Source organism: Chrysochloris asiatica, unplaced genomic scaffold, assembly GCF_000296735.1.
Source record: "Chrysochloris asiatica unplaced genomic scaffold, ChrAsi1.0 scaffold00008, whole genome shotgun sequence".
In the NCBI taxonomy this organism is placed as follows: Eukaryota; Metazoa; Chordata; class Mammalia; order Afrosoricida; family Chrysochloridae; genus Chrysochloris; species Chrysochloris asiatica.
In genome coordinates this window covers 13349002-13367915 of record NW_006408526.1, presented here as the reverse complement: position 1 = coordinate 13367915, position 18914 = coordinate 13349002, and the positions used below count along the sequence as shown (strand labels likewise).

Below are 18914 nucleotides of genomic sequence, written 5' to 3'. Positions count from 1 at the left end.
CATTGAGGCTAGGTCAAATGAGTACTATCTGAAGTCTGGGTTTTCTTGTGCATCTCCTCTCACTTCATATCAGCTGGATGCTTCACTCTCAGCTCTAGACCTCTGTGGCTATGTCCTTGTTCATGAACTCAGGTGTCCCCAGATTTCACTACACTTTGGACCAATCAGCCCTTCCTCTTCTCTCTCTCATCTTCAGGTCAACAGGACTCCATGGAATGTGGTTGAACTCATCCCATTTCTTCATTGCTACCTTTCTCCTTCTTCCACTCACCAGTAGACCAACATGATCATCAACAAGCTTATATGCCTACTCATGTGTTCCATTTGGGTTTTAGTCTTAGAGGGGGTTTTGTCCTGATTGCTTGCCTTGATAGCTTCCCAGTGAACAACTTGCTTATTCCTGTAGTAGTAGTCAGTCATACTGCCATTTTTTATTTGGGCTTTTCCTGATGATCTTTCTTCGAAGATGTATCTTCTGTTGCTCTAGCTGTTCCAGGCTGGTCTGTGTGTTCTTTCTAGTGGGAATGTCCCACCTCAGAAGGTTCTGGATGGGGCTCAGGATTCCACCTAAGGTCCCATACACTGCAAAGGCTCCACACGAGGCCTATTTCACTGGGCAAGTTTTAGAACCACTTTTAGGTATTCCAATCAGTTATAGGCTGAAGACCGGCTTACCAGCTTTCTGTAATCATGTGGGTATTATCTGCACATGTAGGTGTTTTTGTGCATTTCCCTCACTTTTTATCATTAGGCTGGGAAAGCAGGTAAAATTAATACCCATTACTGCCAGGCAAGCTGACCTCACTGGTGATAGGATTAGAATCAGGGAATCATTAGACAATAAATGTGAGGAATATAAAGGAACACTATATCCAAATAACATTATATTTACATATATCTGTGGGTAGGGGTTCAATATATCTTTTGGGTACACATTTCAACCCACAACAGTGGGACAGAATTCCATCTATAGCACCACTCATTTAAGGGTATATAGATTATTCCAAAATAAATAAGAAGGCCTAGATGAGATTGAGTAGAAAAATTTCATGACTAAATCTAGATTTTGGAACACTCACTGTGCTTCATCATGAAGATTAGATAAGAATTGGAAAACATTATATTTTAAAGGTTCCTATGGTTTTTTTTTTTTGTTTGTTGTTGTTGTTGTTTTCAAGTAAAGAATAGTAACCTAACTAGAGTAATGAACAACTAAATTTGAGAGAAGCATTAAGATTCTGCAAAAATGTTAACTGATAAAATCAGTACAATTTTGAGTGAGATGGGTAGTAAGACATAAAGAAGGCAAAAGAGACTTAATGTCATCAAATAATAGTGGGTTTGTGTACTTAAGTGTTGGTGTTGATTCTCACTCATAGTGATACTTTACAGGATTTCCAAGTAGCATTTGATGGGTTTGAACTGATGACCTTGCAGTTCACAGCCAAAGTTTTATCCTGTATCATTAAATATGTTCATTTATTAGTACAGGAAATGAAGGAAGTAGAAGAAACACGAGTACTTTACTTAATAAACCAAGTTTATAGAGTCTGTTAGATACCAAGAACTGTCTCATACTTGGTTGGTTTTATGATACTTAATTTTGTGGTCCATGTCTAATCTGAATTGATATATTTGGGAGTCATTCAAATAGAAATAATTATAGACATGTAACCTAACACTTAACATATGATATTACTGCTACCGTATTTCTCCAAAAACTGTTAATCTGGTCAAAACTTGCCTAGTTTGTTTAAGACAGAAATAAATAGATCAGGAATCCGGAGGGCTGATGAAGTAAATATTCCATAAGAAAACCTATGTGTGGTTTGCATTCCTTCAAGCTCTCCTTTTCAAAATCTGTATACTAGATTTCAAGACCAGAACTTGGATACCTTTTATAAAAAAACTTTTTTGACATTTTACACTAGAATTTAACCAGTCTTCCATGAGTACTTGAAGCACATTATATTTCTTAAATAGCTCTTGAACAAATAAAGTACAACATAATGTGGTGATTGTGGATTTGGAATCTGGATTTTGAATCCCTGAATTAGAATTCAGAACCAACTTGATGGCATTTAATAACAACAACCCTACTGAGTATACAGACTGTACACTGTACATGTATTTGGAGTCCTCATATGGTGCTATAGGATACTGGCAAACGCAGTAAGAAGTTTGAAGGTCAGTTGTTCAAATCCACCAGCCACTCCTCAGAAATCCTATATTTGCTCGCTATGAAATGGAATCAGCTCAAAAGTACAAGAATGCACACATCTCTTACTTAAGTAACTTTTCTGTGTCTCTGTACCCTTTTCTATAAAATGACAATATTAATATATCTGTTATATGAAGTTTCTGTGAAATCTGAATGAGAGTATATATATATTAAACCCTAGACATAATGAGGACTCACTGAATATAAACTCATTACTGATGCTAAGTCTGATAGAACATAATTTTAATCTTAATTTGTACAATTTGGAACATGTTATTAAATGATCTATAAAATTGGGTGACTATAATTGGATTGTGAGGTTCTAGTGTATTAGTATTTGGAAAGTATTTTGTAATGTTGTTGTTGCTAGGTGCCGTTGAGTTGGTTCTGACTCAGAGTGACCTTAAGGACATTGCAGCTTCCACTGTGTCACTCCATCTCCTTAGGGGTCCTCCTCTTTCCCCCTGACCCTACATTTACCAAACATGATGTTCTTCAGGGATTTGTTCCTTCTGATAACATGTCTAAAGAATGGAAACAAAGTCTTGCCATCCTGGTTCTAAGGATCATTCTGGCTATAATTCTTCTAATACACATTTGTTTGTTCTTCTGACAGTCCACTGTATTTTTAATAGTCTTATCCAACACCATAACTCAAATGTATCAATTCTTCTATGGTCTATGGTCTGTCTTATTAAATGTCCTTACATATTCATTTGAGGTGATTGAAAATATGATGATTTGAGTTCAGGCATACCTTAGCCCTCAAACTGCTATCTTTGCCCTGTAACACTTTAAAGAGGACTTGTGCAGCAGTTTGCTTAATGCAATGTGTCATTTGATGTCTTGAGTGTTGCTTCATGAGTGTTCATTGTGGATAAAACCAAAATAAAGTCTTTGACAACTTCAATTTTATCTCCATTTATGATGATATTTATTGTTCCAGTGGTGAGGAATTTTGTTTTCTTGACATTGAGAAGAGATCCATACTAAAGACTGTAGTCTTTGATTTTCATCAATAAGTATTTTGAGTCTTCTTCATTTTCAGTAAGCAAGGTTATATCATCTGCATATTTTAGGTTGTTAATGAGTCTTCCTACAATCCTGAAACTTATTTCTTCTTCATACAATCCAGCTTCTTGGATTATTTGCTCATCATACAGATTGAATAATTATGGTGAAAGGCTATAACCTGTGTAGGAGACAGCCTGAGTAGGAGACAGCCTGGCTTTAAATCATTCCGTTTCCTATTGTTCTAGTCTAACTGCATCTTGGTTTATATATAGGTTCCTCATAAACACAATGAAGTGTTCTGGAATACCCATTCTTCGCAGTCTCAGCCATTGTTTGTCATGATCTACACAGTCAAAAGCCTTTGCATAGTCATTAAAGTTCAAGTCTACGTTTTTGAAAACAATAACATATCAACCTATTGTATTAACATATTTATTTTATTTGAAATTCTAATCATAAATTGAGAGTAAGATTCTAAAGAATTAGAAATATAAATGAATTCAATAATGTATTCAGAAAGTATGTTTAGTACTTTTAAGCATTTAAACAAAAACATAGGAAGAGAAAGGAAAAGAAGAAAACTGTAAATGGTTGAGAAGCTAGCATTAAGCCTAATGCCACAAACAGGATATGGGAAACTACCAAAGATTACTTTAACTGATAATGAATTATTAAATATAGCCTCATATGAATTTGATGAATTAAGTGTAGTTTTCAGATACAATGAAAGAACATTCAGTCTATTGAAGAAATGATGAAATAGTTGAAGGATTTTATTTTTTTAAGGTTAGTACATATGTCTCTAAAGTGAAGATAAAATTCTTTAAGTTGTACCAACAGTTGAAGGAATCTTCACATTTTTAACAGAATCCAACAACAACAACAACAAAAACACTTAAGATTTTGGAATCCATAGGCAAAGAACTCTTTACTGGCATTTTTGATGATGTAATGGAAAAAGATTACCTGAAATTGATGGATATAGAAAAGAAAAAAAATTTAATGATGTCAAACCTGAAGACAAGGTCTGTGTCTTTTTAACCATTATCAAACAGAAAGAGGTATGCCAAATACTTGTCAACACCTTCTTTAACAAGGAAAAAGAGTCCACCAATGCAGAAGGTAAGATGATTTGTTTACACTCATTCATTTTGTGTATGTGATGCAATGAATGGGTGCCTCATATCTCCAGGATGTATCAGCTCCAAGGCCCCTTCAATATCTTCTCTGATTCTTTCATTCTTAGATTATTATATCATTCTCTCTAATACTATTGTGGTCCCTTTAGATACCACATCCCTTTTGTGTTTGTTTTTGTGAATGGAGATTCCATTTCCAATTACCTAAGAAGCTGAATCCTTGTGTTTAAACTGTTCATAGCTAAGGACTAGTCACAGAGACTTGGTGTGAGGGATACTTAAACTTGAATCCAGGTTCTGTTGCTGTAAGGAATATAGGAATATATATAAATTTCTTAACCTTCCTGGATATCAGTTTCAGCAACATGAGACAATACCAGTATCTTCCTCACAAACCTTTGCAATACTAGTCAGGTACACAGTGATAACATATGAAGTTTCAGCTTTCATTCAAAACTCTCTTCTAAATTTTAGACTCATTTAGCCCTAGCTGCAATTCAGCATTTTCATCTGAATGTTCACCTGACAACACCAAACTCATATATCTAAAATTAAATACTTTATTTCCTCATCAAATCGGTTGCTATACTTTTTCCGTGTTAGTAAATGGAACTGTCATTCACCAAATTTCTCAAAACCAAAAAATTAAAATAACTGTTTGTTTGTTTTTTTAATCAATATATAACAAGACAGTGTCTTGAATATAGCAGGTACCTAATAAATATAGGAATCATAGAAAAATGAAAAATATTTATGCAATAAATATTAGTTATAATCATTATGTTAGTGCTAAGGTTTAGATATTTCATTTGCTTACTCATTTGTCTGAGTCACACAATATGATCAACAGAATCCCTACAATGTGTCTAAACTTACATAACCTGTCAAAACGGTTCTTTTTTGTTATTGTTGTTGTTAAGTGCTGTCAGGTCAGTTCTGACTCAAAAAGTTTTACCCATTTACCCAGATTGAGTTGTGAATATTATTAGAGGTAAAACATTAAGGACAAATTTTACCAATGGCATATTCAATTGGTACAAAATTTGAATTCTTGGTCCTGAAACACTAGAGTTTATCCATGAAATGGAACAAAAGGAAATATAAATTGTAGTTTCTTCACTATATCAAATATGCTTTTTACATAAACACTCCTTTTCAAAGAAGGGACTTTTCCACTAGCAGTAATCACATGTTAGTATGATAGAGGTCTGAGATTGTTGCCTAAACTGAGCTTTCATGTACATCTAAACTGGTTATTTTGTAAACTGAGGGCTTCTTCCAAACACCTAAATGTATAGGAATGGCTGAATGTGTGCCATGGAGTCGGTTCCGACTCATAGCGACCCTGTACAGGGTTGTCGAGGCTGTAAATCTTTACGGGAGCAGAAAGCTCGTCTTTCTCCCATGGAACAGCTCGTAGTTTCGAACTGCTGACCTTATGGTTCACAGACTGTTTCGAAACCACTACACTACCAGCGCTCCTTATGTATAGGAATAATCTGGTTTAAAAAGTAGAGATAACGTAGGAAAGAAGGATCCGAACTACAGTAAAGGGACTTCACAGCAATTTTATCAAATCAGGGATCACAATGAACACTGAACTCTAAACTGAATTAGAAGCAGGCTTCAAAGAATTCATGAAAAAAAAAATAAATTATCCATTTTTCATGAATATTTTGAAGACCCCTATTAACCTACCTTATTAACAGAGCCTTTGGTAGGCAAGAGGTGGGTGTAGAGGTGGGTGTAGACTATCCAAGGAGGGGTCCAACAGCTCCCTGAGCTCTGTCAGCACTTGAAGCCTACAAAGTAGTCTCATGACACCTTGTGTATAACTTGAGTCCAGCAGGTCAGGAGACCGAGTATACTGTGGCATTTAGAATATGTAAAGGCCCTGGCCAACATTTTGACTTGGATATAGTCACCTCACAAAACGGGTAATAAGAAGAATCCCAACTATTTATTTGTTTGTTTTATTTTATTTAAATAGACACATATATGGACATTCTAAGCGGCACACAGTTATTATTTAGTTAGAAATATAATCACTCTAACTCCTACCTTCCAAGGAGATGGCTAAGTGTGACCCTATGTTAGTTTCTTTTTTATTTTATTTCATTAGCTATTAGGAACTTAAATTCATATCTAAACATTCTGATTCTTTCATTTCTTTCTACCACACTACCCAGATAATGAGAACTGCCTTTGGATGGTGAACAGCGCTATACTGTTTATGACATTGGACAGAAGGATCAGTTTTCATGTTAATTGCACTGTTATATGCAAAACAGAAAATCTGTCTGATTTTCACTTTTTACCTGAAAACACTAAATTTATATCTGAATAAATAATGACTTTACAGGAGATGGTGTTTATTAAGCTAGCAAATTCTACAAATTTATAAATAAGCTGGTACTAGAGGAAGGCTGTGATGAGAAAATGTGTCCCCTGACATTAGGTTCTCTCAGGATTCTAGAGGTTCTCACACTGGCACTATTTTCTAGAGTGGGAAGGCTGGGCATGTGCTACTGTTTAATCTTGAAAAAGTTAGAAACATTCAAAAGGTTTGGTATCCTTAGATTTGGTATTCTTGAATCTTACAATGTGTTGCCTCTCCAGATTATGGGCCCAAACTTTTTAGACATTTATTAAAATAAAAAACACAATTTAAAAACTAATGAGAAACAAATTAATTACATAGAAAAACTATGATAAAAGCTGAAATTGAAAATTTTATACAGGTTTTATACAGATTCTCATAAAAGTAAGATTTGTTGTTGTTGTTGTTATGTGCCATCGAGTCGGTTCCCACCCATAGCGACCCTGTATAGGGTTTCCGAGGGTGTAAATCTTTACAGGAGTAGAAAGCCTCATCTTTCTCCCGCGGAGTGGCTGGTAGTTTCGAACCGCTGACCTTAAGGTTCGCAGCCCAATTCGTAACAACTATGCTACCAGAGCTCCTTTAAAAGTAAGATAGAAGCAGAATATTATTTGCTTATAACTGATGTAACTGAACACACAACTGGAGATTTTGTGAAATTTTCTTCTAGTTTATATTTATGAATTACTTTTCATTCCTCCTCTAGAGGGAAGCTTGGGCTTTCCCAGTCTCTTGCACAATCTCAAATAGGGCAAAGCAGTGTGGGATAATAGACACTGCTCTGGAAGCTAAGCCAGAATGACTCAGAAACAAAAATTTCCAACAGGACTGAGTTATTTCCTCACACTCAGAGTATGTCGGCAACTCTGACAAAAACTGTCCTTTTTAAACTGGATACAGTACTATAGTTACTGCACATTTCTCCTCTAAATAGCTCAAGTCAAGTAATAAACTTGGTGAGGAATATTTCAGGCCTTTTATCCCTGAACATGGTTCAGCCATTAGACTGCTAACCCCAAGGTCAGCAGTTCAAACCCACCAGCTCTTCAAGAAGTGGAAGATGAAACTGTCTGCTACCATACAGATCTATAATCCCAGAAGCCCTATATAGATACTGTTGTTCTGAGTCAGAATAGATTAAATGGTGTGGGTTAGTTTTGGTTTGGTTTTTACCCCTGAATAGTTAATATTTGAAGCTAAGATTGCTAGAATATCATACCTAGATGGTGTAAGAGTCAAGATCCTTGGAATTGTTTGGCATTTGCATAGGTTTCAATACAAGTATTGCGTGGGCTGCACGGGGCCTAACAATATATAAATAAGATGTAAGATCATTGATTATGGTAGCCACAAGCCATATGTGGCTACTAAGTACACAATTATAGTTTGTGCCAAATGTTTAAATAACATAATTCTCATACAAGTTAATTAAAATACGTTGTTAATATTAATTTTACCAGTTTCCTTTCATTTTTTCAATACGAATGTCAGGAATTTTTAAACTGCTTATGTGGCTCACATTTTATTTTATTTATTTTATTTCTAATGTACACTTATATAAATAGATATTCAACATGGTATTATTCAGAGACAATACAAAGTCAACATGAATGAATGCTCTAATGTAAAACTGTTTGGGAATCGCACTGTTTGTTAATTATGGAATGGTGAATAAAGTAAAATTTGACTTCAAAATATTTAAGCATTTTCTTCAGCGTTACTGGAACCTATTGTGATATTTTTGAAGGAATCTGCTTCTCTCCCAAGGTCTTCTTTCTTCTTAAATGTTAAAAAGTCTTCTTCCCAGAATTTCCCTTCTCTGTTAGCATTCTAAAGTAGTAACTGGGAGAACGAGGCTGATGTTACACTTTTTGTTCTGTGATGTGTCTTGCAGCAATCCAGGAAATCAAGACTGGAGCAGATGAGTTAGCAGAATTCACAGATACCCTTAAGCTTTGTTCATGTGAAGAATTCCTGAGACTGAGTAAAGAAATGAGTAAAGAGGCACTGTACTCTGTGCTTGAAAAAGGGGAAGAAAGAAAGAGAGAATGAAGTTACTGCTTTCTCTAACTATACAATTTTAAAAAGTTAGTTGTGGGGGGCAGCATTAATCTTTTGTAGATGCTTTGAGCAAGATCATCTGCCTTACCCTGATTCTCTTCTCTTTTAATCCCATGATTAAATATAGATTCTCATATTATTCACTTTTTTTGCTGTTACCTACTTGGGATTTATGGCAATTTTAGGTGTAGACATGGAATCAAATTATTTGTAAGATATCACGGCTGACTAGTAATTGTTTGTGTTCTAGCTGGAAATTCTAGATGTTAGAAACAAAACATTTAAAAATATATAGGCATATATATGGAGTCCTGGTGTGGTGCTGTGGGTAAATGAGTTGGACTGCAAAGTCGGTTTGAACCACAAGGTTGGTGGCTATTGCTCACCTGCCACACTTTGGAAACCCTATACAGGGTAGCTATGGGACGGAGCCAACTCAACAGCACATATCAACAATGACAATGTATATTGTTGTTTTTGCTGTGGTTAGGTGCCATCAAAATGATACTGACCCATAACAACCCTATACACAACAGAACAAAACAATGCCCAGTCCTGGGCCAACCTCATAATCATTGCTATGCCTTAGTCCTTTCATGCCAATCCATTTCATTTGGGGGGAGGGTCTTCCTTTTTTTCTCTGACCCTCCATTTTACCAAACTCAATATCCTCTCCAGTGATTTGTCCCTCCTGATAATATGTCCAAAGTATGAGAAATGAAGTTTGGCCATTCTGGAATCCAAGGAGCACTCTGGCTGTACTTCTTCCAACACAGATCTGTTTGTTCTTTTGGCAGTCTATGGTACTTTCAATATTATCCTCCAATACCATAACCCAAATGCATTGATTCTTCTATGGTCTTCTGTATTCACTATCCAACTTTCCCAAGCATATTGTTGTTGTTGTGAAGTGCTGTCGAGTTTGTTCCGACCCATAGCGACCCTGTATGGGGTTTTTCAGGAGCAGCTGGTGAGCTTGAATCGCCTACCTTGCAGTTCAAATGGTTTTGCAGTCTGGCGCATTAACCCACAGCGCCACACCAGGTTACTGAAAATACCATGACTTGGGTCAGACGCACCTTAGTCTTCAAACTGACATCTTTGCTCTTGAACACTTTAAAGAGGTCTCCTGCAGCAGATTTGCCTAATGTAATATGTTGTTTGATTTCCTGACTGCTGCTTCCATGAGTGTTGATGGTTGATCAGAGCAAAATGAAATCGTTGACAACTTCAAAATTTCTCCATTGTGATGGATGTTGTTTATTAGGTCTAGTGGTAAGGATTTTCATTTTCCTTATATTGAGATGCAACCCATACCAAACACAGTGGTCTTTTGATCTTCATCAGTAAGTATTTTAAGTCCTCTTCACTTTCAGGAAGCAAGATTGTATCATCTGCATATTGCAGGTTGTTAATAAGTCTACCTCCAATCCTGATGCCACGATTTTCTTCATATAATCTATCTTCTCGGATTATTTGTTCAGCATGCAACTTGAATAAATAATGCTGAAAGAAAAAGAATACAGCCCTGGCACACAGGTTTCCTAATTTTAAATCATTCAGGATTTCCTTGTTCTGTTCGAACAACTGTCTCTTGTTCCTAGTGAGCACAATTAAATGTTCTGAAATACTTATACTTCGCAATGTTGTCCATAGCTTGCCATGTTCCACAAAGTGAAAAGCCTTTGCGTAGTCAATAAAGCACAAGTAAACGTCTTTGGGGTATTCTCTGCTTTCAGCCCATATTCATTAGACGCCAGTAACAACATCCCTTGTTCCACGTTTTTTTTTCTGAATCTTGCTTTTAACTCTGGAAGTTCTGTCAATGTATGATTAGAACCACTTTTGGCTATGGTTATTACATTTAGTCAAATTTTACTCACATGGGATATCAATAATATTGTCCAATGATTTCCAGTTCTGTTGGATCACTTTGTCTTTGGAATGAGCACAAATAAGATTTCTTCCTGTCAGTTGGCCAAGTAGTTGTCTTACAAATTTCTTGGCATAGATAAGTGAATGCCTCCAGTACCACATCAGTTTGTTGAAAGATTTCAATTTGTATCACATCAATTCCAGGTGTCTTGTTCTTTGTCAATGCCTTCATTGCATTGTAGGCATCTTCCTTCAGGATCCTTGGCTCTTGATAATATGCTACCTCTTGAAATGGTTGAACAACTACCATTTCTTTTTGGTACAGTGACTCTGTGTATTCCTTCCATCATCTTTTGATGCTTTCTGCATCATTCAATAATTTGCCCAGAGAATCCTTCAATGATGAAAATTGAGGTTTGAATTTTGTCTTCGGTTCACTCAGCTTGAGAAATGTTGTGCGTGTTCTTCCCTTTTGGTTTTCTATCTCCAGGTCTTTGCACATGCCATTATATTTGATTTTGTTTTCTTGATTTGACCACTGAAGTTTTCTGTTCAGCTGTTTTACCTCCTCACTTCTTCCATTTGCTTTAGCATCGCTACGCTGGGGAGCATGTTTCAGAATCTCTTCTGACACCCATTTTGGTCTTTTCCTTCTTTCTTGTCTTCTTAATGTCTTTTTGTTTTTTTCCTATATGATGTTCTTCATATCATTCCACAACTTTTCTGGTCTTAGGTTGTTAGTGTCTAATACATCAAATCTGTTCTTCAGATGATCTCTAAATTCAGGTGGTATATATTCAAGGTCATATTTTGGCTCTCAAGGACTTGAAATTTTCTTCAGCTTCAGCCTGAATTTTCATAAGAGCAATTGCTTGTCTTTTCCACAGCCTGCCTCTGTTCTTCTTTCCACAGATGTTGTCAATTTGATTTCTGTGTGTTCTATATGGTGAGGCCCATGTGTATAATTGTTTTTTATGTTGTTTTAAAAAAGGTATTTGTAATGAACAAGTCATTGGTCTTTCAAAGCTCTATCATGTGATATCCAGCATCATTTCTATCATCAAGGCCATATTTTTCAAACACTGATCCTTCATCTTTATTTCCAACCTTCATATTCCAATCACCAGTAATTATCAATACATCTTGATTGCATGCTTGATCATCATTTGACTGAAGAAATTGGTTTAATTCTTCAATTTCATCACCCGTGGCTTTAGGGGTTGGTAGGTAAATTTGAATAGTAGTGGTATTAACTGGTCTTCCTTGTAGGTGTATTGATATTTTCCTATCATTTCCCGACGTCATAAATCATGTGATTGTCAGATTCAAAATGGCCAAAACCAGCCTATTTCTGCTCACTATTGCCTACGATTTTGTTGTTTATGTGTTTCTTTACATTTTTGACAACATCTAGTTTTCCTATATTTATACTTCATAATTCCATGTTCAGATTATTAATGGGTGTTTACAGCTGTTTCTCTACATTTTGAATTTTTCCCCATTAGCAAATGATGATCCCAAGGCCTGTACTCCATTTGTAACATCAAGATCCATTTGTAACATCAAGATCAACTCTACTTTGAGACAGTGGCTCTTTCCCAACCATATTTTGAGTGCCTTCCAACCTGAGGGACTTGTCTTCTGGCACTATATTTGCCAATATTCTTGAGCTCTTCATCAAGTTTCAATATTCAATAATCTGGTGCTGACAGTGTTCCACTGCTATTCATAAGGTTTTCAGTGACTAAATCTTTACAGAAGCAGAAAGCCTCCTCTTTCCCCTGCAGAACAGCTGGTAGTTTCAAACTGCTGACCTTGTAAATGATCTTACGTGCATTCATTTTTGATGGAGCCAATAGGGAACGCCTCGTAGTTAATATGAAATATATACTGAATCTTGATTGCTAAAAAATATTTAAGTAATGGAGAAAAGTGGAGAGAAGGAAGTATTATAGTTTTTTTTCAAGATCCTTGAGTAATCATCACAGACATGTCCTGTTTTGGGCTCTTGAAAAATATTTTACTTCCTAACCCCTTCATTTATTTCTATTGTCAAGTTAATCCATTACTAAGTGATAGGAAGGCAGTATATTTTGACTGAGGTCAGGAGATAGCACTACAATACCAGTTCTTTTTAAAACAATATTGATTAGCCTATGAACATTTAAAAGAGACCTGAGGCAGTCAAACTCACAATCCTTTAATTTCCTGCAGATATATCCAGTCAAAGAGAGGAAGGATGACCATACTCGTCTGGCTCTCATTATATGCAATATATTTTTTAATATCTTCCTCCAAGGAGTGGGGCTGACTTTGACATTGAAGGAATGAAGACGTTGCTTGAAGGCCTGGGTTACATGGTGAATATGCAAACACAACTCACTGCCTTGCTAAAGACCCCAAACACATGCACATTCAACAACAATTTCTTTTTAACAAATTACATTTATAAATTTAGGGAAACACTTTAAGAACTTCAGGCCACATTTGCCTCTGTGTGTATGTGTGTATGTGCATGTTTGTGTGTCTATGTGTTTGTGTAAAATTGAGGTATTAAATAGATGAAATCTAAATTTCTTTGAGTTCCAAATATCTGCAATTCCAAGGAATTGTATAAAACGTAATTGTCATGTTCCCACATGATTCTTATTTCCAAAGTGTAGTGACTGGGATAACTTCTGAAGAGTCTCCAGGAACTTCTTGAAGTACTGAATGTTTAGCAGGAGTACACGGAGCACTCACTTAACAAATATTGAATCTGGCCTCATGTGACAGTAGCTATTCTATGAGACAGAACATTTATAGCTCTCATTGGACTCATGTTTACTGAAAGACAATGAAAATATATGCACAAAATATAATATCTGAAAGTGGAATATGAGAAGAAATTTAAAAAAGGAAACATAAGAGAAAAAGGATAAAGGAAAATTGAATATGAGAATGATGTTTGATAGTCAGATAAAGAAAGACTTCTTTGGTGTGATCACATCTGAACCCAACCGTAGCTACTAGAAGATACAGCTCTGGGAAGACTTGAGTGAACAGGGCTGAAAGATCTGAACTGAAAGTAAAACTGGCAAATGAGGCCACAGTCAAAGACCAGTGTGACTAGAACTTAGAGGAAAGGAAGTTAGCTTGATGGGAAAATGGTAATTCTATAAGTTTGGTTTTATTTTAAGCACAGTAAGAGGGGCTGTAGAAGGAACGTGGCAGGATGTGTTTACCAATATGATACACATTTTTTCACTAGATAACTAGGGAAAAAATAGAGATAGGAAGAAAAAAGTGATTTAAGTGTTCTGTTTTGTTTTGTCTTCTCTTCAGGAGATGCAATCAATGCTGTGGGAATTTGCTGTGATCAGAACACAGGTCCTTGGACAGCAACAATCTTGGTGTTCATGTCTCACAGCATCTTGGAAGGCATATGTGGAACTGCATATGGTACAGAACACTCAGATGTGTTAACTTATAACATCACCTTTCAGATTTTCAAAAACCCAAACTGCCTCAGTCTAAAGGGCAAACCCAAGGTCATCATTGTCCAAGCTTGCCGAGGTGGTAAGTTGCAAGAAGAAAGATCCAAAAGTCAAGAAGTTGTTTGAAGAGAACTGTGATATATGTTTTGAATGTAAGGAAAACAATCTTAGTGTCGAACCAGTGTAACTAAACTAGATCGAGTAAATCAGCGCTCCCATCTAGGGGACTGGCATCTTGAGAATTTAGTCAGTTAAATAGTTTCTATGCAACTGAATCCTTAGTAAGTGGTGAAGAAGTTTACCAGTCTCTCAAATCAACTTTCAACAAAATTAATTACCCCTTAGAATGGAATCATTTTCAGGACAGCTTTCCTTATAAATATTTTACAGATATGTGTACATTTTCTAGCTTGAAAAAAATTTCACTTGAAAGTAGGACCATTGTTTAATAGCAGCATGCTGTCTTTCCCTCATAAATCACTGAAAACAAAAAGACAAGGGAGATGAAAAACTTGGAGAGATTACAATCAAAATTGTCTCCCTCATTTTCTCACTATCAACTGCAAAAAGAAAAAAAACACAAATAAAATTTAAAAGTAGAAGTAATTTAGTTAAAAACTGTTAACTGTTCTGAAATTACACAGCTGAACATTAACTCTTTATTCTTCTTGGCAAATGGGTTGTTCAGATTTTATCAAAATGCTATTGTGTATTTACTAACATAGTGCTCAAAGACAGTAAATAGAAGACAGAAAGGTGTGTATGTGGTTATGAAACTAGTTAGAAAAAACATTAGATTAAAATGAGATGAGCAATTGTGGTATGAATACTGAGGCAGACAGAGCAATATATAGAAAGTCAAATATCTCTACAGTCAACAGTGGAGAGTGTGGATCAAAGACTCTCCCTCAGCTGACAGCTCTTCACAATCACCAAAGAACCTACAGGAGGATGCTGTCTACAATACTCATGTGGAGAAGGACTTCATTGCTTTCTGCTCCTCAACAACATGTATATGTAACTTTCAGTTTCAGATAGATTTGTGGATCAGAAGTTCCCACTGAATGATTATAGAAAATCAAGATAGTCATCATACAGGAACCGTCTGAGAGAAATTTTGTGTCCTGTCCATATAGTTTACATTCCTTTATCTGTGATGTGAGGGCAGCAATTCTTAAATAGATCAACTTGTCTGCTTTTTCCTCATGTGAAAGACAGCACAATGTAATTTGTAGAGAACGCTGGATCCAGAAAGCCATTTTTGTTGTTTCCTTGCTGTGAACAAGGCAGAAGACCCTTAACCCTTCTAACTTTCTGTGTTTCACTCTGTAAAATGTGATAGTTCTAGTTATCTCTCAAATGTCATTTCAAAACCAGGTGAATGAATATAAAACATATAGTAGAAAGTCACTCTTAAGAATCACAAAGCATTCACAAAACAATTGCCTATGATTCTGATAGATTGCCTCTATAGTTCAATCTATGCCAGGTAATTTTTTTCCTGTCTATGAGAAAATTATTTAGTGTAGGGTTACAGTGCTTCCCCTCAACCTATCAAGAGATTTCCCAAATTATGCTTTAAAAAGTAAATTAAAAATAAAAGCAATGAAGGCTTACTCAAGGATAACCGTTCTTTATCTTCACAGATAACATATCCTGGAGGGAGGCAACTAAGGGTTCTCTCTTCATCACACAACTCACCACTTTGTTGTTGTTGTTGTTGTTGTTGTTGTTGTTAAGTACCGTGGAGTCCGTTCTGACTCATAGTGACCCTGTACGGGGTTTTCGAGGCTGTAAATCTTTACGGGAGCAGAAAACCTCATCTTTCTCCCATGGAACGGCTGGTAGTTTTGAACTGCCAATGTTGAGGTTTGCAGCCCAATTCATAACCACTATGCTACCAGAGCTTTAATGCTCATTCATTTATGCATTCAGGGTGGATTTATTATTATTCACCTTTTAAATGAAAGACAAACTTGATCAGGAAGCAAAATGTGTTTCAAATCTGGTTTTAAAAGAGATATATGTCATCAAACCACAGCAATAAATTAAAAACAGAACAATATAATATAAAACATAAGTTTATGTTATGGGCTGTAAATTCTTAAAGTTCAGAGAAGGGAGGGGATATTTTGAAGTCATTTTCATTGTGCAACTTTTTCAATAAATATGAGTACATATGAAGTGGCACTCGGTAATGAGCACTATCCTGGTCACATAGGTGGAAATGAGACAGACATGGCATATGCCTACTTGGAAATTACAGTCTTAAGAGGAATGTGGATCCTAAATAAGTAGAAAAACAAGCAAATGTGTGATTATAGATTGTTATAGGATCTATAAACAAAAGCACCTGGGACATGTGAAAGAATAAGAGAAGACATATTCTTTGAATACAGAGATCCAAATTTAAAAAATCATGCTGCTTCTTCCTCAACTCAGGACGTTCCTCCCATTCATTCCTGATTTACTTTTCTCTAAATCCCTTCACATTTGACAAATCTACTGCAAAAGATTTATTTAAAGTGCAAAAAAGCAAAGATTTCACTTTGAGAACTAAGGTGGGAATGACTCAAGCCACAGTATTTTCAATCGCCTCATATGATGTTTATGAAGAATATTGAAAATACCGTGGAATGCCAGAAGAACAAATACATTTGTCTTAGAATAAGTAAAGCTAGAATATCCCTTAGAAGCAAGGATGGAAAGTTTTTATGCCATTCACTTTGGACATGGTATCAGAAGGAACCAGTTCCTGGAAAAGGACATCAGACTTGGCAAAATTAAGGACCAGAGAGTAAGAGGAGGACCCCAAGGAGATGAATTAATACAGCAGCTATAACAACAAGCTCAAACCTAACAATTGTGAAGAAGGCACAGAAGCCAGTAGTGTTTTGTTCTGTTGTGCACACATCACTTTGAGTCAGAGCTATCTGAAAGGCACCTAACAAAAGCAACAACAATGGTCTTTTAACCATCTGCTGAGCATATTCTTTATTTATTAATTAGGTTTTTCTTACCTGTGTTTGCTCAGAAGAATGAAAATTTATCAAGTTAGGGAATTCCTCAACACCTTACTAACTGGCACATACATAATGGATATTCAATGAATAAATCAGTACATTAATGAATGAATAGATTTCACCTCCTTTTTTTTTTTTTTAAGGGAAGGTGAGTAGTATTAAGAACACAGGAAATGGGTTGTATTTTCATTTAAAACAATAGAGAACAGTAGCATTCCTGTGAGAAAAGAAGGACATTGCATATGGTAGGGTTAAAGAAGGTCATATCATACCTATACATTTTTTGGTGAATAAGAGCCTGGGAAGTTAATTCCGGTTTATTAATAGGTACCAGGCACTGTACTTTCAAAGGCCTATCTGATTAAAAAAAAAAAAAAAAAAAGTAGATTTGGGCTATATAGGATTTCATTGATCAGTCTATGGTTACAAGCTTCAGAGATCAGACAGCTTAGTTGGGGGAATAAGAAAGCTATTTATTGTTCATCTCTTATAGGAGTCTTGGAATTGGAGTCTCAGGAGGCGGGGGCATCAACCATGGTGGGACTTTCTTAGATTCAATTCTCAAAACTGAATATTTCAAAAATGAGGATTAAAGACATTGAATCATACATGAAGTATTTATTTTATAGATCACAATCTGCTTTGGATGTGATTTCTAAGAAGAATGGAAGTGGCAGGGAGTTAGAATTTCTGTGGGTAATGTTTCATTAACCCTAGGAGTAAGTTCTAGTCCCAGAATTTTCTAGTCCATGGTGCAAACTATTTTCTGTCAATATACAAAACACAGAAGTCTCAACTACAGCATTTTGTTTTGTTTTCTTATATTTTAGGTACAGCAATCATTCGAAATACCAACTGTTAGAACCCAAATGCCCACTGTTGAATGACTCTCTATGATGAGATATTTCTAACTTTTTCCTGACAATTGAAAATAATAAGTCTCAAAAGTTTTTCTTGGTAGGTGAAATATATGGGAAAGTTAGATTGGTGATGAAATCCAAAAACCTAACCAATGATAGCTGATACTTTGAAGGGTTAATTTAATGTTCTTCATTGACAAACCCTCACTCCATTGCTAAAATCAACCAATAAAGGGGGTAAGCAAAACCAAGCCAGGGAGCAATTATCAATGAAGAACAGAGCATAGCAATTATTAAAATAGAAATATAATCATGCTTCCATTATTACATTTTACCATTTCTCTCTCTATTTCTTCTTCTTCTTTTCCACCACTCTCTCATCCACATGCACGCTCACACACAAAGCTGTCAATCATTACATGGTTGTTGTTGCTGCTATTAAGTTGTGTTGAGTTAGTTTCAAATCATAGTGATCTTATATAAGGCTTCCAAGGAGCAAATGGTGGGTTTGAACCTCTAACCTTACGAGTAGAAGTATCTTGATAATACAACAGCAGAAATCAGTATAATGGTTCTCTGAGTGGTATCACACTATTGACATTGAGCAAACATTGCCAGACAGTATCCTGAACTATATCCTGAATGGTTGGTGGATATTCATGATTTGATTCTGATTGTTCCGCCAGTGTAGATCTCAGACCACTTAGTCTTTTTTCAGAGCCTCAATTATTGGTTAGAATCTCCTTCAAGCACCCATGTTGACACTTAAACTTTTTTTTTCTTTTTTTTTTGGGGGGTGGGGAACGTTAAAATATCTTCATTTAAGCGATTTAGAGTTTAGAGTGAATAATTGCTTGATTCACAG

The 18914-nt window shown here is 35.8% G+C and overlaps 1 pseudogene; it reads left to right on the top strand.

Moving 5' to 3' along the window:
* The window catches only part of LOC102840882, a 23443-nt pseudogene that overhangs the window by 2850 nt on the left and 1679 nt on the right, over positions 1-18914 (top strand).